The 25,953-nt window shown below is 40.3% G+C and overlaps 1 pseudogene; it reads left to right on the forward strand.

The window, feature by feature from the left end:
* LOC149403212 (cytochrome P450 71B34-like) overlaps positions 1–25,953 on the forward strand; it is a 75,814-nt pseudogene that overhangs the window by 28,287 nt on the left and 21,574 nt on the right.

The raw sequence follows: 25,953 nt of genomic DNA on the forward strand, positions 1-25,953 counted from the left end.
AGAAGAAACCGAGGGAGATTCAGGGAAAAAAAAAAAAAAAAAACCGGTACCGGTAGGAACCCGTTTATCGGAGAGGAACCCGACAAAAAATGTAGGAACCCGAGGGGGATTCAGACAAATATTTTACAATAATAAAAATAGTTTTCATAGTTCATACTTTAAACAAAGGTTCATACCAAACATAAATTGAGTTCTTAAACAAAAAATACCATAAGTAGAGTATAAAATTATTACAACACGTACGATAAAATACACTAATTATAAGTAGAGTGTCTCGGGCGTTGAAATCTGCGTCGCCTAGATCTGCGACGTTGAGTGTCTCGTCACTCGTGAATGAAGAATCGGTCGACAACTTTGGCCAACCTCTTGATCCCGGAGTGCGATCTTCTTGGATCAGAGGACCCCGAAGATTAACCGCGACCTTCGTCTATTTCTTCGTCAGAGTCCCCTAGACTTTTGTGAAGGTCTGCTCGCATCGACTCACACAAACTCTCACGTTCCTTCTTCTTTTGAGAGCATACGTAGAGTAACTTCTGCATTTCCTCCTGTACTTCATGAGGAACGTGGTCGCACATCTTCACACTTTTTGTCTTCTCTATGTTCGCCAAGTGATTTTTCACACGAGTGATTCCACCGCTGCTAATGATGTACCGGTAAAATTTGCATTTGCTTGCATTCGGTCGTCCTTCGACGGGCTCGCAATACTTGTATGCCGGGTCGGACGCTATATTTCATAATCATAATCATTTCAATTCCACATATTCACAAATCACCATAACAATCATCAAATTAATTTCAATTCAATATAACCATCACAATAATTATCAAATTCATTTTAATCAACACTTCAAGTAATTCAACTTAATCATAACAATAATCATCAATTCATAATATAATGAAGATTAATTCAACATTTCAAGACCAGCATCATGACAATAATCAAATAATCTCGAAATTAATCAAAATTCTACAATATCATCACAATAATCATTAATTCATATCACCAAAATCAACATAACCATTCCAATAATCATCAAATTAATTGTAATCAACATTTTAATTCAATTTCATCATGACAATAATCAACTAATCTCGAAATTAATTAAAATTCAACAATATCATCACAATAATCATCAATTCATAAGAAAAATTGAAAAAAAAAACCTAAAAAATGAAAAGCTCGGATGATACCTCTCGGGTTCCCTGGGATCTGGACAAAATCGGCGGCGGCTGTGCGGGATCCGGCGGGACGCAAACCGGGAGTGAAGGAATTCGCGGGATTTGGCCGGGATTTGAGTAAACGAAGACGAGCAGCAACGGGATCCGGTCGGGAGGGTTTGCGAAAATTTCTTCCTCGGGAGAGTAGGGTTTCCCGGAATGAGGACCAACTCTTTTAAACAAAAAACGGGAGCCGGTCCAGTCCGACCGGGATTCGATCGGGTTTGGTTCACAGGACCGGTTTTTGCAACTCCCATCCCGGTTCCCTCCGATTCAAGGGATCCCGGCCGGAACCCGACCGGAACCCCCAGGATGTCGAACCTTGGTTGGAATCACAAGTTGAAGTTATTTGCGATATTAGTTGGATATTAGTTGGCGGAAAAAATAACTTGTGTTATATTACACTTGCGCCGTAAGTACTTGTTGGATGAAAAAAAAAATGTGGAATAATATTTTAAAATTTAATTTAACAGTAATTATATCATTTTATAATACAAAATAATTTAAAATAATTATTAAAAACTAAAAAAAATACGATACAATTAAAACATGATTTCGAGCAAAGAAACATTTGCATATTATTCAATATTAAATTTGGATAATAGTTTGATAATAAACATTAGATGAGACAAAATACCATTTAAAGATACGAAGCAAGTCTGTCGAAATCCCACAAAATAAATGTTATCATGATCACCAGTGACCGTCGTTTTCTTAACCTTTTCTTCTCGGCTTTAATTTGAAAAATTGAATGATACAGAGTACGGAATGCGTCTAAAAATGAAATACAATATTTGATTAACTTGTTTGAAGTAGAAATATGTTGAAATGATTTCCCCGAGTTGTAATTAATTAATATGTGACAGTAATTGGCTTGTTCTATTTTAGCTGCATATGATAAATGTCGGCAACTTCATAACAAATAAAGTTTAACCGTAGTGTAGCTTTGAAAATATATATATATATATATATATATATATATATATATATATATATGTAGTCATAAAAAGCGTCCTCTTTTTTCTTCTTTCCTTTTTATGATTAAATGTACAAAATAAGACGTTGATTTTCTTGCGTTCGTACATAATCGCAATGTGACTCACATAGCAACGATGATTTAGAGCAAGAAAATCCAAAACTAATCGCACCACGCTAGCTCATTATTAGGCCACGTTTACGCAATTTAGTTTGGGATAAGAGCAAGAAGCTTGATTATGAAACTTCTATAATATTATTACACTAAAATAGAAGTTGCAAATATGTTTTATTTTACTTTATCAAATATTATATATATATATATATATATATATATATATGTGTGTGTGTGTGTGTGTTTGTTTGTTTTTTTTTTTTTTTTTTTTTTGCAAGAAACTTGATCATGACTCATTAGACTTCAATAACATTATTTCAGTCCGAAAAAGAACAAGAAACTTGATCATACGCTCTATAACCGTATTTTCAGCAAAGTTGTTAAAGAAGACGTTGAAGTTATACTGCAATCCATTGAATAAAAAAAACAAATAATTAAAAAAATAGCCAATTTAAACGTTTGATACTGTTAAATAACCAATGTTTAATAAATATTAGGTAAATAGTCATAAACGATGATGTGGCTTAATATGTCAGTGGCTATTTACTTAACATTCACGTTTGTAGATATATAAACTTGGTTATTTATCAAATATTGGCTATTTAGCAATTCTCAACGTTTAAATTGGCTATTTTGCTAAATTACCTTAAAAAAATTAATATAATTATGTTATATATACGCATTATTCAAAGAGAAATTTCATTTTATGGACCTATAAATTTACAAAATGTCGAGATTAAATCTCATATTTTAAAAAATCTAAAAAAGACTTTTATCCCAATTTCGGACACAAATACCCTTTTAAACAAATAAACTTATTTCACTTTCACTCATTATCTTTTCAATCCCTCATTTGGTCTTTCACGCTCGATTCCAACGAGATATAACTAAATTCGACGAGAAACGAGAGAATCCGACAAGCTATGATGACCTAGAATAACAAAGTTTCATGTGAATTTGATTTTTTCCACTTAAAATGCCCAAAAAAAGTATGAATTTTATCGTACATTATCGTACATTATCGTACACTATCGTATATTATCGTACATTTTGACGTAATTTCATTTGTATGAATTTATCGTACATTAAAATTATAATGTATTGTATCTCATCCTATCGTACACCATCGTACATTATCGTACGTTATAATTATAATGTACATTATAATTATAACGTACGATAATATACGATGTCATACGATGTAATACGATGGGATATGATACATTATAATTTTAATGTATGATAAACATCATGCGGTAGAAAGAATTCTAAAAATTAGGAAAAAATATCATTATTTTTTTTTAAACGGAGTAGCCTTTAAACAGTAAAATTTAAATTGGTTGTCGAAAAATTTGAATTTATAAGATTTTTAAGAGAGCGTTCTATAATTCATATGGTGGAAAAAATAATTCTCAAAAAATTTAGGTTGTGTTTGTTAGTTAACTCAAACTGTTTTTTGTTTTCTGTTTTCTAATTTTTGTAGTTATACTGAAAAACTGTTTTGTAGTTGTTTTCAAAAGCTGTTTGGTACAGTTTTCATTTTTGTTTTTGAGAAATTGAAAAAAACTTGAAAAACTGTTTGGTACACTTTTGACTTTTTTTATTTGTTCAAACTTGAAAAAAATTTAATCCTTTTTATGTGTAGTTCAAACTAATTTTATTTGTTCTATAAAATATTTTAGTTTAAAATAATATTCATATAATTTAAGTTAAAACGATTTAGGGAAAAATAATCTTTTCGAAATTTTGAAAGTTCGTTTTAGGCGACGTTTGATAAATTTTGGACTAACATATATACATTTATATAAATTGTTGATGTCGAAATCTGTTTCTCAACAATCACGATATTATATATATTATATTGAATATATCGACTTATTTATATGAAGTGGATCTCAAGGATTCGTCGTAACTAGAATTGAATTTCGGAGTAATAATGAAGAACGACTAAGATAATAATAGAAAATAAATTGAAAAAATAACTTTTATTATAATTGATCGCGATCGAACATAGAACAACATAATATATTTTGGGAATACAGAATATTGAAGATACAAAAATGATGATGAATAATGTCCTCTGCGAGATCTGCTGTTTCCTTTATTTATAGATGAGATCGTTGCTCTTCTTCCGTCGATCTGTTGGACACGTGGTCGGTCTGGAGCGTTCTGCGATGCTGCATGCGGAGTGGTTTGGCCTATTCCTTCGCGGGATGGTCAGCTCGGAGACCGCTTCTTCCGGACTCGCGGGGTGGTCAGCTCGGGGACCGCTTCTTCCGGACTCGCGGGGTGGTCAGCTCGGAGACTGCTTCTTCGGAGCTGACGGGGCAGATGCTGCGAGCTGGTTTTTGGGTGTAATCCTAATCCGAACGGGCTGGGCTTGGTTAGATTTTATTCATCAATCGGGGCCCAGGATATAAATCGGGCCTTTGAGAGGTGGCCCAAATTACAAGGATTTATTCTGGTATCCACATAAATATAGTTTAATAATTTGCTCAAGTTCTTTTCATCCAAATTGTATTTGGTTTTTTCATTTTATTTTTTAAGTCTTATCGTAATAAATTTTTGTAAATGTTTTACAAAAGCTGTTTGCTAGCAGCTCACATTTCTTTCCCTTTTCCAACTCAGAAAGTGTTTTTTTTTTTTTAAAACCTCAGAAAAGTTCAGAGCTTTTTTATTCATCAATGGCGGTTGTTGCTCTCACATAGCCATAAAATAATCTTGCAGACCTTCAAATCCACGAAATAAATTCAACTTAAAACACAAACAAGAAGAAGACAAAATTGAAAAAACACGGTACTCGACGCGAAACATGTGTTGTTGGGACTTTGGAGCTGATATATGGAGATGGAAATGCCGGATTCGACCGGTCCGGCTGCGAGGCGGATCCCGAAGTTGACGAATAGGGAGATCCACGAAGAGGTGCGGCGGAGGTAGATTTAGTGACGTAGAGTGCCGATCGGAGTAGACGGTGGTCCGCCGCGGCGGTTGAGAGAGATGAGTTGAGAGTGAAGCTTTTTTGTGGTCGAAGTTGAAGAACCAGAGAGAGAGAGAGAGAGAGAGAGAGAGAGAGAGAGATGTTCTCATATTAGAAAAAAAAGGGGTTAAAAAAAGTGAAAACAGGTTTTGAGACTCTTCAAAATTTGTGAAGAAAATAAAAATACAACTCAAGTTCAACTGAAATTAAGAATTTGGAATGATAAAACAAACAGCCAACTCAATTATTGTGTTTTACTGTATAAAATAGAAAAGTGGAAAACACTTTCCAAAAGGAAAAACAAACAGAACCTTAGTTTCCTTAAAACGGTAGCCTTTGAAAAATAGAATTTAATTGAATAACGAAAATTATAATTTTTTGTAAGCCTTAGGAGTTCATTATGTAAACATCGTATTGTGGAAAGCATTCTAAAAAAATTGTCTTCTTATATAGGGTAGCTTTGAACTACAAAAACTTACACTGAATTTCGGAAAATTAGAATTTATGGGCATTGTTGTTACGTTGCCTACATTGAATTGTTTGTATTTTGACAAAACTACTTCGAGATGTTATATGAGGTGTTAGAACATCGATATGTTACATGTGTTGTTTGGCAAAGATCGTGACATATACGATTTTGTGGATATTATATGCAAGTTTATTATTTGGTTTGATTTGCTTCTGATTTTCTCGCCATTGAATCAAAACTTGGCGATCATGTTGGAAAACCCTAGCAAGACGTCAATTGCTAGGTTTCGACTCCTATAAAAGAGAAAGTCTGCTCATATGAGTCTTTTTACACACTTACAGTTTTTGTGAGAGTTTTTGAGCGAAAACACGTTGTTCTTTGTGTGGTTTAATTTTATCTTTTTCCTTATTGTCGTTGTTAGTGCAATTGACAAATTTAGGTTTTGCAATCATGGTATTGTATATCACGTATTGTTATAAACGTTGATCAACCACTTGGTAAGTGTGTTGATAGCGGGAGTGAGGGAGCTCTGTCTCGGGGTTCTACGTGGTTTAGACGTAGTATTTTTTTAGACGTACCCAATGAATGGGATCAAGCCGTGACGTAGTTCGATTCGGGGTTCTACGTGGTTTAGACGTAGTATTTTTTTAGGTTTACGATGTTCCAAGACCTTAGAACGGGTGTTCCATTCAGAGTTTCTAATTCGTAAACTCCTGGGTGGACCATTTTCGTAATGCGGTAGGGTCCTTCCCAATTTGCTCCCAATTTTCCAGCGTTAGGCTCTGCTGTGTTCTGGAATGTTTTCCTGAGAACGAGATCTCCTACTATGAAGTGGCGGAAGCGTAGGTTTTTATTGTAGTGCCTGGCGATGCTCTGTTGGTATTGCAACATTCTGACCATAGCTCGATCTCTTTTTTCCTCGATGAAGTCGAGGGAATCGGAGAGTGCCAAGTTGTTGGCGTCTTCATTCTCGCGTGCACACATCGTCCTTATGGTTTGGATTTCGTGTTCTACAGGAATGACTGATTCGACACCGTGCACTAGAGAGAATGGGGTTTCTCCAGTAGGGCGCCGAGGGCTGGATCGATAGGCCCAAAGGGCTCCCGGAAGCTCGTCAGCCCATCGACCTTTCTTAGCATCAAGTCTTTTCTTTAGAGAGTTTACGATAGTTTTATTAGCGGCCTCGGTATGGCCATTGCCTTGTGGATATCTAGGTGTAGACATTCTCAGTTCTATTCCGTGGTATGAGCAGAATTGTCTAAACCTTTTTTATATGAATTGGGAACCATTGTCGGTGACGATCTCTTGCGGGACCCCGTGTCGGCAGATGATGTCCTTCCATACGAAGGTCTGGACGTCGATATCCTTGATTAGGGGTAGGGCTTTGGCCTCCATCCACTTAGAGAAATAGTCGGTGAGGACTAATAAAAACTTTAATCTCCCAGGGGCGGTAGGCATTGGTCCGACGATGTCCATTGACCATTTCATGAATGGGTATGGGGACGAGATTGAAGACAGCGCCTCGGCGGGTTGCTTTATGTTTGGGGCGTGCCTTTGGCACTTATCACAACGTCGGGAGTGTTCTTCGCAGTCCTCCACCATCGTTGGCCAATAGTATCCTTGCCTTTTGATTTTTATGGCCAAGGCTCTTCCACCGGCGTGGTTCCCACAATCCCCTTCGTGGATTTCGGAGATAATGCGGGCTGATTCGCTCTTGGAGATACACCTCAGATATGGTCCAGCGAAGCTCCTTTTAAAAAGAACATCGTTGATGATGCAAAATCTAGCGCAAATTTGTTTTAATTTTTGCCTTTTTGACTTGTCGTCGGGCACGTTTCCCTCTTTGATGTATTTCAGGATGTCGTCCCTCCAATCCCCCACTTCTATTGTCATTATTGTGTTAATGCTAATGGCGATAGAAGGTTGTTTGATTGATTCGACCGGAATGACTCTAGTGAGTCATGGGTCTGATGTTGAGGCCAGAGCTGCTAAGGCGTCGGCGGATGTATTATCTCCTCTCGGGATCCTTGTGAGTTCGAAAGCTTCGAAGTTCTTTGCGAGGTCCCGTACTACCTTCACGTAAGCTTTCATACGTTCGTCTCTTGTTTCGAACTCTCCACTAAATTGGTTAGCAACGAGTTGGGAGTCGCAATATGCGCTTACTTTTTTTGTCCCGCAGGCTTTAGCTAGTTGCATACCTGCGATTAGAGCCTCGTACTCAGCTTCGTTGTTTGACGCGACAAAGTCGAGTCGGAATGATTGTTCATTTACCTCGCCATGGGGTGATACCAGACGTATCCCCACGCCAGATCCTTGTTTCGATGAGGCGCTATCTACGTTCAAGGTCCAAACACCCTCGTCGGGGTTGGTCTCGGTCACATTTCTCGGTAATTCCACAAGGAAATCAGCAAGAACTTGTGATTTTGCACACGTCCTTGCTCGGAATTCGATGTCGTACTCGCTTAACTCTACTGCCCATTTAGTCAACCTTCCGGATTGATTTGGACTGTGGAGGAAGGTTCGCAGCGTCTGGGTTGTCATTACAACGATCGTGTGTGATTGAAAATACGGTCTTAATTTCCTGGCTGAAGTGACGATAGCTAGTGCGAGCTTTTCCATAGCAGGGTACCTTGTCTCGGCGTCGACAAGGGATTTGCTAATGTAAAATACTGGTTTCTGGTCTCCTTGATCCTCTCGAACCAGAACGCCACTTATGGCAGCGTGCGACACAGCCACGTAGAGATAGAGTGGTTCTCCGATTGCGGGCTTTGCGAGGATTGGGGGTTTGGCCAAGTATTCTTTCAGCTCACGGAATGCTTTCTCGCATTCGTCGTTCCATTTCGACTCCTTGTTTGATTTCAGGAGCTGGTAAAAGGGTAAACATTTATCCGTCGACCGAGAGATGAAGCGATTAAGGGCAGCTATACGGCCTGTGAGTTTTTGTACCTCTCTCTTATTTCGGGGGGACGGCATTTCGCGCAATGCGCGGATTTGGTCAGGATTCGCCTCGATTCCTCGTTGCGTGACCAAATATCCTAGGAATTTTTCGGAAGATACTCCAAACGAGCATTTCTCGGGGTTCAGTTTCATTTGATATTTATTTAATACCTTGAAACATTCTTCCAAATGTTCGACGTGATCATCCTCTCGGAGTGATTTAACTAACATATCATCGATGTATACTTCCATATTCTTGCCGATTTTCTTGGAGAACATTTTGTTTACGAGTCGTTGATACGTGGCCCTGGCATTTTTTAGGCCAAAGGGCATTACTTTGTAGCAATAAGTCTCTCTGTCTGTGATGAATGCCATTTTTTCCTGATCGTCCGGATGCATAAGGATTTGGTTGTATCCTGAGAACGCGTCCATGAAGGAGAGCATTTTGTGCCCAGCTGTAGCCTCGACCAACTGATCAATGTGTGGTAAAGGGAAGCTGTCCTTGGGACAAGCTTTATTGAGGTCAGTGAAATCGATGCACACTCTCCACTTACCGTTTTTCTTTTTTACTACTACGGTGTTCGCTAACCAATCCGGGTATTTTACTTCTCGGATTGATCCGGCTTTCAGTAGTCGCTCCACTTTGTCATTGATCACTTTGGACCTGTCGGGCCGAGTTTTCGCCGTTTTTGTTTGATGGGTTTGAAGCTGGGGTCAACGTTGAGTTGGTGAGACACCACGTCGAGGCTTATGCCTGGCATGTCCTCGGTGGACCATGCGAATGTATTTTTATTTCTTTTTAGGAAGGCTATTATATCTCTTCTTACTTTTCCTTTGAGCTCGGATCCGATCCCAACATGGTGATCTGGGTTAGATCCATGGAGCTGTACTTGGGTTGTTAACTCGGGACGAGGGGAATCTTGTTCTTCGACACGTTCATCCCCTCCCTTTGTGTCTTGCAGGGTGGAAACAGTGGTTCCGACAGTCGTTAATTGCTATGGGGCACCGTTCAACAGTTCTTTCATTATTTTGTGGTTGCTCATGTAACACATTCGAGATGCTTCTTGGCTTCCACGGATTTCCGCGATCCCATTTGGAGTGGGAAATCGAACACATTGGTGGTATGTGGACGGGACGGCTTTCATACTGTGAATCCACGGCCTCTCAAGTATCATATTGAAGGGTGATGGACAGTCGAGAACCACGAACTCGACGAGCTTATTAATTCCGGCTGCTTGAACAGGGAGTTTGATTACTCCCATAGAGGGCGTTACCAGGCCGTTAAAACCGGTCAGCTCTGTTAGTTCTCTTTCGATGTCGATTCCGTCGATGTTCATCCTGTTCAGAGTATTTCTGAAGATCGTGTCCACTGAGCTTCCTCCATCGATCAGGATCCGAGACACAATGCAGTTTGATACATCGTCATGCGGCGTGACCAGCCCCTTTACCTCACTTCCCTTGAAGGAGATTAACACTTCGTCTTCACCTTCCGTGGGAAGACTAGTAGAGGTGTTCTTTAGCTGACGCTGATGAGCCTTTATGGAGTTTATTGATTCCCTACAGAACTTCGAACCTCCAATAATGCAATCGATTCTAGGTTTTGTTTGTGGTTCGGGTTGAGTATCCTGCTCATCATTTCTTCCCCTTTTTCCGGGAGAAGGGTTTCCTCGGGGTTGTGAGTTGAAAGTCTTTTTCTTCGGAGGGGGTCCCAAGTCAATTCCTTTCAGCTCCCCTTTAGCGAATTTTTCTGCTAGGACTTTTCTCATTGTTTCGCAATTGAGCGTACTGTGGCCATTGCTTTTGTGGAATTCGCAATAAGCATTAGGGTCTCTAGTCCATTTCTTGTTAGTGGCTTCGCTGCGATTCCCATCGTTCACATTGAACGCGAAGCCTGGTGGGGCCTCCGCTTTCTTTAGGATTGTATTCCCTTTTCCTGTTGGGTCCTACCCCTTGCGAGTTCCCGGGGATTAGACTTCCCGGTGTACTTTTCTTGATACCATGTTTCTTAGCCAGGAAACTCCTTTCTTCTTCGGCTCTTGCGAAGTTCGATGCGCGGTGAATTGCGTCTTCAATGGTAGGTGGCCTGTTGACTATCATCTCTTCTCGGAAACGAGAATCATGCCACAGTCCATTTTTTAGAGCGGTCAAAGCCGAATCGTTATCGATGTTCGGGATTTTTGCCATGATGCTTTTGAAGCGAGTCATGTAGCCTTTGAGGGACTCGGAATTGGTTTGCTGGGTATTCCACAGGTCTGCCATGGTGGCCTCGTCTTCAACGAGCATAGAGTAATGCTTAAGGAATCCAGTAGACAGTTTTTGAAAGCTGTTGATCGAGCCTTCCTCAAGCCTGGAGAACCAATCTAAGGCGGCCCCGGTTAGGTTTTCGGCAAACAGTTGACAATATCCTGCCTCGAGTTCGTGTTCATAAAGATGAGCTCGACCCATGGCAATTCGGAAGGCTGTCATGTGAGACTTAGGATTGGTCGTACCGGAGTACTTAGGGAGTCGGACCTTTCCCGCATCTCCAATCTTGACCCTACTAATCTCTTTTGAAAAGGGGGTTCGTCCTGTTTCGGCTACTAGATGGTCGATTTCAGGGGCCGAGCTAGTGGCAAAATGCATCTTGGAGTGAACAGCGCGAAATTTGTCGTCTACCATTTTGCGAAACAACTCCATTTCGGTCAGCTCGGGCCTGGTGGTCACGAGCTCGGATCCTCCTGGGGTCACAAAAGCGACGGTAGCAGCAGTACTAGTGATTGGCTGGTTTTGCGCTGGAGCTTTGTCTGAGCTCGCGGGGGGATCAGATGACACGGGGAGTCGGGCTTATGGGACTTCCCTCTCTTCAGCGCCAATCGGACGAGGTACGGGCTGAGGTGGCGATCCTCCCGGGGGAGGAGGAATCCTGCTGGAGCTTGGCAAGGATCCCGGGGTGATCACACCGGGATGTGAATACATCCCTGGCTGAAACACTGGGTAGGATGATCCTATCCCTGACGGGGTGACCGGGATCCTAGAGAAATCCAAACTAGTCACCGTCGGGAGAGCTCGATCCCGTATCTCCAGGCCGACAGGTCGAACTGATGAGTTCGCGATTTCAGCTGCAGCCTTATCGGCTGCGTACGCGGCTCTGAGCGCGGCCTGTTCGGCAGCCAGCGATTCCAAGGCAGTCCGGGTAGATTGCTGGAATTCTCTATTCTCGGTCGATCCAGCGACCAGAGTTTCCAAAAGAGATTTGATCTCGGAGGTAACCTCTCGATTCATCTCATTTTGTTCATTTTCGTTAGCCATACTTCGTGATTTGAGATTAACTCAATTCTTCGAGATTAGAATTCTTGATTTCGAGTATTTCCCACAGACGGCGCCAAATTGTTGATGTCGAAATCTGTTTCTCAACAATCACGATATTATATATATTATATTGAATATATCGACTTATTTATATGAAGTGGATCTCAAGGATTCGTCGTAACTAGAATTGAATTTCGGAGTAATAATGAAGAACGACTAAGATAATAATAGAAAATAAATTGAAAAAATAACTTTTATTATAATTGATCGCGATCGAACATAGAACAACATAATATATTTTGGGAATACAGAATATTGAAGATACAAAAATGATGATGAATAATGTCCTCTGCGAGATCTGCTGTTTCCTTTATTTATAGATGAGATCGTTGCTCTTCTTCCGTCGATCTGTTGGACACGTGGTCGGTCTGGAGCGTTCTGCGATGCTGCATGCGGAGTGGTTTGGCCTATTCCTTCGCGGGATGGTCAGCTCGGAGACCGCTTCTTCCGGACTCGCGGGGTGGTCAGCTCGGGGACCGCTTCTTCCGGACTCGCGGGGTGGTCAGCTCGGAGACTGCTTCTTCGGAGCTGACGGGGCAGATGCTGCGAGCTGGTTTTTGGGTGTAATCCTAATCCGAACGGGCTGGGCTTGGTTAGATTTTATTCATCAATCGGGGCCCAGGATATAAATCGGGCCTTTGAGAGGTGGCCCAAATTACAAGGATTTATTCTGGTATCCACATAAATATAGTTTAATAATTTGCTCAAGTTCTTTTCATCCAAATTGTATTTGGTTTTTTCATTTTATTTTTTAAGTCTTATCGTAATAAATTTTTGTAAATGTTTTACAAAAGCTGTTTGCTAGCAGCTCACATTTCTTTCCCTTTTCCAACTCAGAAAGTGTTTTTTTTTTTTAAAACCTCAGAAAAGTTCAGAGCTTTTTATTCATCAATGGCGGTTGTTGCTCTCACATAGCCATAAAATAATCTTGCAGACCTTCAAATCCACGAAATAAATTCAACTTAAAACACAAACAAGAAGAAGACAAAATTGAAAAAACACGGTACTCGACGCGAAACATGTGTTGTTGGGACTTTGGAGCTGATATATGGAGATGGAAATGCCGGATTCGACCGGTCCGGCTGCGAGGCGGATCCCGAAGTTGACGAATAGGGAGATCCACGAAGAGGTGCGGCGGAGGTAGATTTAGTGACGTAGAGTGCCGATCGGAGTAGACGGTGGTCCGCCGCGGCGGTTGAGAGAGATGAGTTGAGAGTGAAGCTTTTTTGTGGCCGAAGTTGAAGAACCAGAGAGAGAGAGAGAGAGAGAGAGAGAGAGAGAGAGAGAGAGAGAGAGAGAGAGAGAGAGAGAGAGAGAGAGAGAGAGAGAGAGATGTTCTCATATTAGAAAAAAAAAGGGGTTAAAAAAAGTGAAAACAGGTTTTGAGACTCTTCAAAATTTGTGAAGAAAATAAAAATACAACTCAAGTTCAACTGAAATTAAGAATTTGGAATGATAAAACAAACAGCCAACTCAATTATTGTGTTTTACTGTATAAAATAGAAAAGTGGAAAACACTTTCCAAAAGGAAAAACAAACAGAACCTTAGTTTCCTTAAAACGGTAGCCTTTGAAAAATAGAATTTAATTGAATAACGAAAATTATAATTTTTTGTAAGCCTTAGGAGTTCATTATGTAAACATCGTATTGTGGAAAGCATTCTAAAAAAATTGTCTTCTTATATAGGGTAGCTTTGAACTACAAAAACTTACACTGAATTTCGGAAAATTAGAATTTATGGGCATTGTTGTTACGTTGCCTACATTGAATTGTTTGTATTTTGACAAAACTACTTCGAGATGTTATATGAGGTGTTAGAACATCGATATGTTACATGTGTTGTTTGGCAAAGATCGTGACATATACGATTTTGTGGATATTATATGCAAGTTTATTATTTGGTTTGATTTGCTTCTGATTTTCTCGCCATTGAATCAAAACTTGGCGATCATGTTGGAAAACCCTAGCAAGACGTCAATTGCTAGGTTTCGACTCCTATAAAAGAGAAAGTCTGCTCATATGAGTCTTTTTACACACTTACAGTTTTTGTGAGAGTTTTTGAGCGAAAACACGTTGTTCTTTGTGTGGTTTAATTTTATCTTTTTCCTTATTGTCGTTGTTAGTGCAATTGACAAATTTAGGTTTTGCAATCATGGTATTGTATATCACGTATTGTTATAAACGTTGATCAACCACTTGGTAAGTGTGTTGATAGCGGGAGTGAGGGGGCTCTGTCTCGGGGGGGGGGGGGGGGGGGGGGGGGGGGTACAGAGTCGGAATTCATTGATGTAGTTTTGAAATAGGCATCTGAAAGGTGTTGATAGCGGAAGTGAGGGGACTCGGTCTCAGGGGAGCCTGAATCGGAATTCATTGATGTAGTTTTGAAGTAGGAATGGACAAGTTGTACTTATTCTACATATAATGAATTTTCTTTTCCGTGGGATTACATCCTTCCAACCGTAGGCGCGATTTGTCGAACCGGAGTACCAACTCTTTGTCTTTTAATTTACAGCTTTAATGGTTTCATTAATTTGGTAAATAAATTGGTCAAAATAAGTCACATCACGAAACAGTAAATACGTTTTTTTCAGTATCAAGCATCATATGGTCGGTTGAAAGAATTCTCAAAAGATTGCCCACTATTAACGAGAGACGTTATTTTAAAATTACCAAAAAAAAAGTAGCATTTGAAGAGTAAAATATCTTATGGCTTTCTATTGGCAGTGTGTCCATCGTGTTGAACAAAAACGAGGAGTTGGGCCCACCGTGTGACAATTACACAAATGGCCGACAGCACACCTTGGAGTGTCGCGGCTCGACTGGGTTATTTCGGGCCCGCTTCCCTGCCAGCTACGCAAGGATAGGTTCAGATTGTTTTGGGCTAGGCCCAACATTAAAAAAATTAAATTAGATATTAATTATTTATTATCTAATGAGCCAATTGGATTGAGCCTATCTGAATTAATTCATTAATTTTTTAACGGGCCAATTGAATTGGGTCTTACTCTTCTAATTAAGAATTTATGTATTTATTTTTTACAAGCGAAATGCCCCGGGATGCTTGTCGTGTATTGATGATAATTGATCATCTAAAGTATTCATTATATTTCATTTGTCATGATAAATGTCAGGATAAATATGACATACTTTTAGAGTTTTTTTTACTTCATCTAAAGGTATTTATAATCTAATTTTAAACCTATTACAACATGAATGAAAATTTATAGAATAAGAATCAATTTGTGCTGAAAGTATAGTAAAATCAATGAAATATAAAAAGTTGAAATTAAACAACAAAAAATAATTAAATTAAAATAAATAAGGCTATTTATAATGAAGGTAGGAACTAACATTAGATTTTGATGATAATCTTAAATTTGACATGAAAGATATATTCATTAAACTAAATAAAATATGAATATGATTTGTCACATGGAGCAGATTTCTTTTCAAAATATTGAGATTAGTTCTATTCATAATAATTTATTTATTTATTTAAAGTCATCAGCTTCATTATATTCCTAAAATACATTGCATAAATGGGTTTTTGGTCACTCTCAGCTTCTGCTCAAGCCCGGTCCACGAAAAGTAAAGGTCCAAAATATGGCACTACAGAGTACATACCTTTTCATTTTTAAGTTAGTATGAAAAAAAAACTATAATAATAGGAATTTATTTCTTTCTTTCATAATGGACCAATTAATTATTGTACAAAGGAGACACAGAGCTGTTCGAACATCCCTCGCTCTATTGCAGGTAAAGCTGGCCATATGGGATCTCGCGGGACTCCGTTTCCCGTATTTTTGGTACCATGTGGGAAATGAGAAAAAACCATATTAGGAAATGTAGTACCGGAACTTTTGTCCCAGAACCATCCGGGAAATTGGACGGAATTGGGATCCCCGTTTAGCACCATTTAGTACCATATTTTTAAAATTGTATTTTTTTAATTGAAAATATATGAATTTTTATTTATTTTTAAATGTATTCATGATTAAAATAAAAAAAAATAAAAAAAAATATGGGAAATGTGGGAATCCCGGAACCGCGAAATATGGTACCGGGAATTCCCGATACCGTGGAAAATGGTTCCGGGATTTCCCGGTACCATTTTTTTACGGTTCCGGAGTCCCATTTCCCGCAAAATATGGGACGGGACCAGGGGATCCCATTTCTCGGATTCCATATGGCCAGCTTTAATTGCAGGACCGTCGAGCCTTTCCAACACCTCATAATGACTCATTCTGAGATTGCCTTGCGGTGAACAATCTCAACAAGTTCCTTCAAGCTCCAACGACAAATCATTGGTCCGCTTGCAAACGACTTCTTCATTATTTGAATGGTGAATTCACTTTTGCACCACAAATATCGGTGGTCTTAAAAAAAAAGTAGGTTGTTGTCTGAAGTATAGAGCCTTCTCCTCCACCACAATTGAGATTATTTGGCCAATATCCTTGTTACGGGGACTTAATGGATCATTGAATTCAAGTTTCGTCGTTAATGAATTAGGATCATCTTCAAGATATTTAGTATATTAATTAAAGGGCAAACTAGCCACGTAGCCAAATTGAAACGTGGTTTTTGAGATCTAGCCAACGTTTGGTTAATTTTTTAATCTAGCCAATTTTTGAAATTTACGGGTACAAAATAACTGAAATACCCCTAAGTAATTATAATGCTTTCTTTTTAAAAGTAGTAGCCAACGTTTGTAGAAGACCAAATTCAAAAGATATGTTTAAAAGGCAATAGTTTTATAAGGGAATTTTTTAATCCTATCATTTTTGAAATAAAAAGGGGGAAAAGAAGGTCAAATGAGAATTTTTGAAATTTCTTCACTTGTTCCTATCTTCTCCACGTCATTGGTGTCTAGAAACCTCTTCTTAAGTGATGTATATCACTTGGCCGAGAGAATCAGCAGCAACCAGGAAAAAAAAAAAAAAAAAAAAAAAAGGGCCGAAAGAAAAAAAAAAAGAAAAGAAGGAGAAGAAGAGAACCGAGAGAGGGAGAGAAAGAGAGGTCGAGCGAGAGAGCGAGAGAGTGAGTGAAGGAGGAGAGTTTGAGGAGGAAGAAGAAGCTTGGCCGACAGCAAGCCACCGAGACCAAATCTCACGCGCGCGCTCGGACCGAGAGGAAGTGAGCCACCGCGAGCACGCCAAGGACGCCGGACCGAGAAAGACGCCGGGAAAAGAGGGAGTGAGCGCTGAGGAGACCCAATTTCATGAAGTAAGGTGAGAATTCGTTCTTGCCCTGTTTTGATTTTGAAGTTAGGGTTGGAATTTGGGGCTTTTCAATTATGAACGTGTTTGATACTCCTTGAATTGGTTTGGTGCTCGAATTGGTGTTTTATGATCCTAAGAACCTTGATTTTGGATTAAATTCTGGGTTTTGGGTGTGTTAGTTGGCCGTGTGGTTGGCTGGAGATTTTGTGATGGTATGTTGAAGTTATTGTTGATGATTCGAGACTGTTAGTGTTGTGTTGGCTGGAATTGTTAAGCGTTTTGTTGTTGTGTTTTGGATCGAAATGATGTGAAGTTGTTTGTGATGACGATTAGAATCTGAGAAGTGTGTTTATTAGGAATTATGGGTTATAATGTGATATATGTTTTTTTCAGATTTGTTATAGAGTTAGGCTCGGTTTAGGTAGGCTGAACAGCGCTCGGGGCAGCGGCTCGGGACGGCGAGGAGGCTGTCCGAAGATTGGCGGAGGTGCTGCGCGAGCGACAACGAAACGGGGCTGGTCAGCGTGGTTCATCGGCTCGGTTGGAGCGAGCTGTTGGGCCAGGGACGGCAGCGACGCTGTGGCGGCTCTCGGGGGGCTGTTTACGGGAGTCTCTGCCTAATGTTAACGAGTCGAAATTTCCCGAGTTCCGACTCGAGTCTAAGACGTTATTAAGTAGTTTATTTTTCGAGTTAGTTACGAAGTTTTGATTAAGTTGTGCTCGTGCTCGAGTTAGTACGTTATTATTATTATGTTTTATAGTCAAACCCGTTTGATATATGTTGTTAAGAAAAAGAAATTAGTATGTTATCATTATTAAACTCGTTGATTATTCAAATAATTATTTAGTATTCTTATTTACTTAAGTATTAAAAATCGAGTTCGACTATAAGCTCGACTCTTTTAATTTGAAAAAAAAAGAATATCAACGAGAAATGTTTTATTTACGCACGAAAATAGAAATAAAAGAACGGTTCGACTACGAACCGAGGGTTCGGTTATTTCATAAACATTTTATTAAATCGAATCCAAGATCATTTATATATGGTTAGATATTTAAAATAAACGACTTGGTTTATTTTAAATGAAAGATTTTTACGTTATGTACTTCATTTTTCTCAAATGGTTATAACTTGTCAATAAAAAGAGACAAGTCAAAAATATTTTCTAGAACATATTTGAAAAGTATCGTTTTAAGTTATTTTCATATAACTTCGGTATGCTATAGATTGTTAGTAATAACTTCTTATTGCGTTCTTTTCTTTTAGTTTCGACTTCGGGAACCTATTCTAAGTAGTGGGTCTTGCCCAGTCAAAGGAATAGGTGGTCGTATAGTATGAGACGTTTCTTAGCTTAAGTCAGAGAAGTTATGTCAAGATCTTATTATCTTTAGGCATCGATTCTTTTCTGCATCTCTGTTATGTTCTCATGTGTTCTTAATTGCTCGTGTTTGAGATGCTCTGAGTAGCGTGACTAAGAGGACGTTTGAATACGTTCCTTATGAGCTTTCTTTCCAGTAGAAGTATGTACGTTAGTATGTCGAGGGATGAGATACTGAGTACGCTCCATGTTCGATCTTTCTCTTCTATAGATAAGTCCAGATTGCTACAAGGATAGCAGCGAGTGTAAGGATATTACGTGGACGAAGTTACGAGAAGTAAAGAAAGGACTCTTTCTGTTGGAAGAGAAGGATTCGGGATTCGAAAGAATCGTATCCAGGTAAGTAGAAACATTTCAACTGTATCACAAAAACAATGTGTTGTGTGTGTTGCTTATGTGCTTTGCATTTATATGATAGGGTATGTGATGATTGCATTTACTGCATTTGCATTCATGTGCATCTCATCTAAAAATGAGAAAAAGAGTTTTGACGAGAAATGAGGTTTTTTTTTAAAGAAGGATGTGTGTTGTGGGTCGTCCATGAAAGGTCGGCTAACTCCTAGGATCGGGGAGTTAGCAACAACTCCGTGGGATAGGATCGGTCTCACGAAGGCTCGGGTCATTTGAATAGTTCTGGGAACCTTATGACTTCGAGGAGCGAATCATATGTAGTACTGGGTACCTTATGGTCGCGTCGGACCATTTGAATAGTGCTGGGCACCTTATGGTTGCGACTCCGGGCTGTTTGTATAGTGCTGGGCACCTTACAGCTGCGGCGTTAGTCATACATGTATGTGAGAGAGACCTGAGTGAACTACTTACAACACACACCTTGCGCGCAATTAAGAAGAGATTTAAGAAGAAGAAAAGATGAGAAAAACTTGCTTGAGTTTTTAAAGTGAATCATATCATATGCATTGTTTCTGCTTATTGGGCGTTAGCTCATTCGTTTTTGTGATACAGGTGAGGGATGTGATTAAAAGATGTTTACACGGTAGCGGGTTGACTGGCGAGCGCTTCCACGTAGACGAGACTTCGTATATGGGCTATTTTGACCTGATGGGCCTAATAAGAAATTGTTTTGAATGATGTTTTGTGAAAATGGTTATGTTTTGTGAAGTCTGTCTAAGACCTAGAGGTCAAGTAGATTGTTTCTTTCACTATGTCGTTTATGCATGTAGACTTTAAGTCAATACGATGGTGTTGTGTGTAGATACGAAAGGTTTGTCACGACGTCGTGTCGTTTATGTTTAAAAAAAAAAAAAAATTTCCACGTGTTTTCATTTAAATAAACGACTCGTCGGGGCGTGACAAAAGTTTGGTATCAGAGCCCAGGTCAAAATAAATCGATTCTGTAGACTGTCCATATACGAGTACCGTCGAATGGAGACGCGCCGTCAACCATGTAAGTTGTTTATGAACTTTGATTATAGCTTGCTCTTTAGTTTAGTGTGATAGCTTGAGTAAGTGTTGTACTTGCGTGAAGCTTGGAAGAATCTTTTTACCTTGTTGTCTAAGACTTCGAGATACGCTTCTTATACGTGAATAGGGTTTGATTGAAGAACTATGGCCGAGGGTGGAGGACCTAGTTCTGGCGGAGGAGCAGAAACATGCCCAGCTGAGCGAGATCGTGTTGAACGACTCGCTGCAATCGTTGAGAGGTTTCTGGAGCGGGATCTGAGACGCGCGGCTGAGGCGCGAGAACCTCCACCGAGACCTGATGCCTTGGAGACGGCTGGAGAAAGGTTCCAGAGGTTGAATCCTCCAACATTTGAAGGTGGTGCGGACCCGATGGCGGCTGAAAATTGGATTCGAACTGTGGAAAGAATGTTCGACTACGCAAGGGTTCCTAATGAGGCCAAGGTCTCATGCGCGGTCTTTTATCTGAGGGATAATGCGGGCTATTGGTGGGATACGATGGTCCGGGTGCACGACCTTACCGCCATGACATGGAACGCATTCAAAGAGTTGTTCGAGACTAAGTATGTCACTAAAGCAGCTCGAGCAGCCAAGAAAAATGAGTTCATGAATCTGAAGCAGCGCGACATGTCAGTCGATGAATATGTGCGAAAGTTTGAGGAGTTGTCTCGCTTTGCGCCACACATGGTCTGCACTGAAGGGTTGAAGGTTGAGCACTTCGTGGAAGGGCTGAGGTCGGAGATTTTTAGAGATGTCTACGTTGGCGAAACTGAAGGTATGACTTATTCTTCAGTTGTTCTGAGAGCTTCGAAGGCTGAAATATCATTGAAGAAAATCGAAGAAGAGCGGAAAGAAAATGAGGCAAGGAGAAGGGCGGCCAAAGAAAAGGAAGCACTGGAGAAAGGAAATCGATCGGGTTTCAAGCCAAACTACTCGCAAAATAGAGGGGGCCAGCAACCTTGGAATACTGGTAATAAGAAACGAAACCAGGAGGTTCAAGCTCAAGGGCGAGGGCAGAATCAAGGCAGATGGGAGACAAAACGCTTCAAGGGCAATAACCAAGGCCAGTCATTTACCCCTGCAACCCCAAAACCCAAATGTCCAAAGTGTGGAAGGTATCATTTTGGAGTTTGCATGGACGGACCCGGAGCGTGCTACAACTGTGGGAAGATGGGACATTTTGCAAAGGATTGCACCACCAAGCCGAAGGAAGATCAAAATGTGAGAGCCAGAGTCTTTGCAATGACCCAAGAGGAAGCTGATGCGAATCCTTCTGTTGTGTCAGGTACGATGTTAATATGCGGCATCCTTGCATATACATTACTTGACTCTGGAGCTTCACATTCATTCATATCAACGAAGTATGCTAGGAAGTTAGAAAACCCATTAGATAAGCTATATGTGCGCTATACTGTCTCGACCCCATCAGGAGAGTTGCTTAACTCGAACGAAGTACTTCAGAATTGCTTTGTTATGGTGGATGGGAGAGAGTTATATGTGAATTTGGTCGTGCTAAACATGCAAGACTATGATATGATCCTAGGAATGGATTGGTTGTCTGAACACTATGCCTCCATAGATTGTAGAAAGAAGATAGTGACGTTTAGTCCACCCAATCAGGAGGAGTTCTTGTATATCGGGGACACTAATAAAGTAAGGATGCCTCTCGTCTCAGCAATGAAGGCGCGTAGGCTGTTGGACGGGGGATGTGTGGGATTCCTAGCTAGTGTGGTAGACTCCGAAGCTAAACCACAGGTTGATCCAGCTGATGTTCCTATTGTTAGAAATTTCTTGGACGTTTTTCCTGAAGAGTTGCCTGGATTACCACCGGATAGAGAAATCGAGTTCGTTATTGACTTGATTCCCGGAACTGCTCCTATATCCAAAACTCCGTACCGGATGGCTCCAGTAGAGTTAAAGGAACTCAAGGTTCAGTTACAAGAGCTGCTGGACAAAGGCTTTATTCGTCCTAGTTTTTCTCCGTGGGGAGCTCCGGTCTTGTTTGTCAAGAAGAAAGACGGAACGATGCGGCTGTGCATGGACTATAGAGAACTTAACAAGGTCACCATTAAGAACAAGTACCCACTACCAAGGATCGACGATTTGTTCGATCAATTGCAAGGAGCTGTGTTATTTTCAAAGATTGATTTGAGGAGTGGCTATCATCAGCTGAAGATCAAGGCAGAAGATGTCCCGAAAACGGCATTTAGGACAAGATATGGGCACTACGAGTTCTTAGTTATGTCGTTTGGATTGACGAACGCCCCTGCTGCCTTCATGGATCTGATGAACCGAGTCTTCAAGGAGTTCTTGGACAGGTTTGTCATAGTCTTCATTGATGATATCCTTATATATTCTCGCACGAAGGAAGAACACTCAGAGCATTTGAAGCTTGTTTTGGAAAGATTGAGAGAGAATCAGCTCTATGCGAAGTTTAAGAAATGCGAATTTTGGATTGAGCATGTAGCGTTTCTTGGACATGTTGTCTCAAAGGAAGGGATTTCTGTGGATCCCTCTAAAGTCGAAGCGGTTAGCAAGTGGCCTCAACCTAAAAGCGCTACCGAAATTCGTAGTTTCTTGGGTCTCGCAGGTTACTATCGGAGATTCGTACAAGGATTTGCGAAGTTATCTTCACCTCTTACACGTTTGACTCGCAAGAACATAAAGTTTCAGTGGTCTGAAGCTTGTGAGAAGAGCTTTGAAGAGCTAAAGCAACGGTTAGTATCAGCACCCATACTTACCATTCCGGTACCATCGCAAGGATTTGTGATATACACGGATGCTTCTAAGTATGGATTGGGGTGTGTGCTGATGCAAGAAGGCAAAGTCATCGCGTATGCTTCGCGTCAACTCAAGGAGTATGAGCAGAACTACCCAACTCACGACTTGGAATTAGCAGCAGTAGTGTTTGCTTTAAAGCTCTGGAGGCACTATCTCTATGGTGAGAAGTGTGAAATTTACACCGACCACAAAAGTTTGAAGTACTTTTTCACGCAAAAGGAGTTGAACATGCGACAAAGGCGATGGCTGGAACTGGTAAAGGACTACGATTGTGTGATTAACTATCACCCTGGAAAAGCAAATGTCGTAGCCGACGCATTGAGTAGAAGAATGACATGGGAGGTTGCGGCCTTAATCGTAACTCAAAAGCCATTGAGGATGGATATGCAGCGGTTTGAGTTGGAAATCGTTCATGAAGGGAATGTTGCAAGACTAATGGCTATGTCTTTGCAACCTACATTGCTAGAAATGATTAAGCAGCGACAGTTTTCGGATCCTTATTTGGAAAAGATACGCACTGAAGTGGGCGCTCAGAAAAGAATGGATTTCCAAGTGTCCTCGGATGAAGTAATAAGGTTCCACACAAGGCTTTGTGTTCCAGAGGACGATGATTTGAAGAAGGAGATTCTTACCGAAGCTCATAAAACGCCATATTCTGTTCATCCAGGTACGACAAAGATGTATAAGGATTTGAAGTTGCACTACTGGTGGCCTGGAATGAAGAATGATGTGGTGAAATTTGTTGAGCAATGCCTAACTTGTCAGCGAATAAAGGCGGAACATCAACGACCTGCCGGAACCTTGCAACCATTAAGGATTCCTCAGTGGAAGTGGGAGGAAATCACTATGGATTTCGTGGTTGGACTTCCGAAGACCAGGGAAGGACACGATGCTATATGGGTTATTGTCGATCGACTCACGAAATCAGCGCATTTTCTTCCTGTTCGGACAACGTACACGATGGATAAGTACGCTGAGTTGTACATCAAGGAGATAGTAAGGCTCCATGGCGTGCCATCATCTATTATATCGGACAGAGATTCCCGATTTACCTCGATGTTTTGGAAGAGTCTTCATAGAGCTTTGGGAACGAAGTTATCTTTTAGTACAGCTTTTCACCCACAGACGGACGGGCAATCAGAAAGGACTATCCAAACCCTGGAAGATATGTTGAGAGCGTGCGTGATGGACTTCCAGAAGTCGTGGAATACATATCTACCTCTGATAGAGTTTGCGTACAATAACAGCTACCATTCAACGATCAGCATGGCGCCGTATGAGGCACTGTACGGAAGGAAGTGCAGATCTCCAGTCCATTGGGATGAAGTTGGAGAACAAAAGTTTCTTGGACCTGAGCTTGTGCAGAAGACTAGGGAAGCTGTTGAAAGAATTCGAGGTAGAATGTTAACAGCTCAAAGTCGTCAAAAGAACTATGCAGATAAACGGCGACGGAAACTCGAGTTCAGTGTCGGAGACAAGGTATTTCTCAAAGTCTCACCCACGAAAGGTATCATGAGATTTGGGAAAAAGGGAAAGTTGAGCCCAAGATTCATAGGTCCTTTTGAGATTCTAGAAAGGGTTGGAGAGGTTGCATACATGTTAGCACTCCCTCCAAATCTGTCAACTGTTCATAACGTGTTTCACGTTTCCATGCTAAAGAAGTATGTGTCAGACGTTTCTCACGTGCTGGAGGAGGAACCTGTTGATCTACAGGTGGATTTGAGTTATGAGGAACTCCCAGTTAAAATCCTCGATAAGAAGGAGAAGGCACTAAGGAATAAGACAATTCAGCTTGTGAAAGTGCTTTGGAGAAATCATTCAAGTGAGGAAGCTACATGGGAACGAGAAGATGAAATGAAGCTCAAGTATCCAGGTCTGTTTGAAGAATGAAATTTCGAGGACGAAATTTTTATAAGGATGAGAGGATGTAAGATACCGACTTTTATTTATGTAAATAATAAATAAAAAGTCAACAAAAGGATTTTGAAAGTACTTGAGCGTTGAAAATTTTAGTCCTTGAGAGTTACGGGAATAATATTAAGGAATTTCTCGAAGGAACGAGAAAACAATCGAGAATGGAAAATTAAGAATATTAAGGTCGATAAGGTTTTAGAATATTTTCACGAATTTAAGAAGGATGGTGAACGTGAAAATAAATTCTAACGATCTTAATTAATTTCTACGTTAAAGGAATTCGATAGAAAATTATTGGACTAATTTTCTCGTTATATTTTCCATCTCTCAAGAAAAGAATAAAATTAAAAAGGATTTGTGTGCAACAAGGAAGGACTAAATTGTTATGTTTTCGGACCAATTTGAAATAAAAAGGGGGAAAAGAAGGTCAAATGAGAATTTTTGAAATTTCTTCACTTGTTCCTATCTTCTCCACGTCATTGGTGTCTAGAAACCTCTTCTTAAGTGATGTATATCACTTGGCCGAGAGAATCAGCAGCAACCAGGAAAAAAAAAAAAAAAAAAAAGGGCCGAAAGAAAAAAAAAAAGAAAAGAAGGAGAAGAAGAGAACCGAGAGAGGGAGAGAAAGAGAGGTCGAGCGAGAGAGCGAGAGAGTGAGTGAAGGAGGAGAGTTTGAGGAGGAAGAAGAAGCTTGGCCGACAGCAAGCCACCGAGACCAAATCTCACGCGCGCGCTCGGACCGAGAGGAAGTGAGCCACCGCGAGCACGCCAAGGACGCCGGACCGAGAAAGACGCCGGGAAAAGAGGGAGTGAGCGCTGAGGAGACCCAATTTCATGAAGTAAGGTGAGAATTCGTTCTTGCCCTGTTTTGATTTTGAAGTTAGGGTTGGAATTTGGGGCTTTTCAATTATGAACGTGTTTGATACTCCTTGAATTGGTTTGGTGCTCGAATTGGTGTTTTATGATCCTAAGAACCTTGATTTTGGATTAAATTCTGGGTTTTGGGTGTGTTAGTTGGCCGTGTGGTTGGCTGGAGATTTTGTGATGGTATGTTGAAGTTATTGTTGATGATTCGAGACTGTTAGTGTTGTGTTGGCTGGAATTGTTAAGCGTTTTGTTGTTGTGTTTTGGATCGAAATGATGTGAAGTTGTTTGTGATGACGATTAGAATCTGAGAAGTGTGTTTATTAGGAATTATGGGT

This window comes from Urtica dioica, chromosome 3 (assembly GCF_054948205.1).
Source record: "Urtica dioica subsp. dioica isolate 48M chromosome 3, U.dioica_male_clone48M_v1_H2, whole genome shotgun sequence".
In the NCBI taxonomy this organism is placed as follows: domain Eukaryota; kingdom Viridiplantae; phylum Streptophyta; class Magnoliopsida; order Rosales; family Urticaceae; genus Urtica; species Urtica dioica.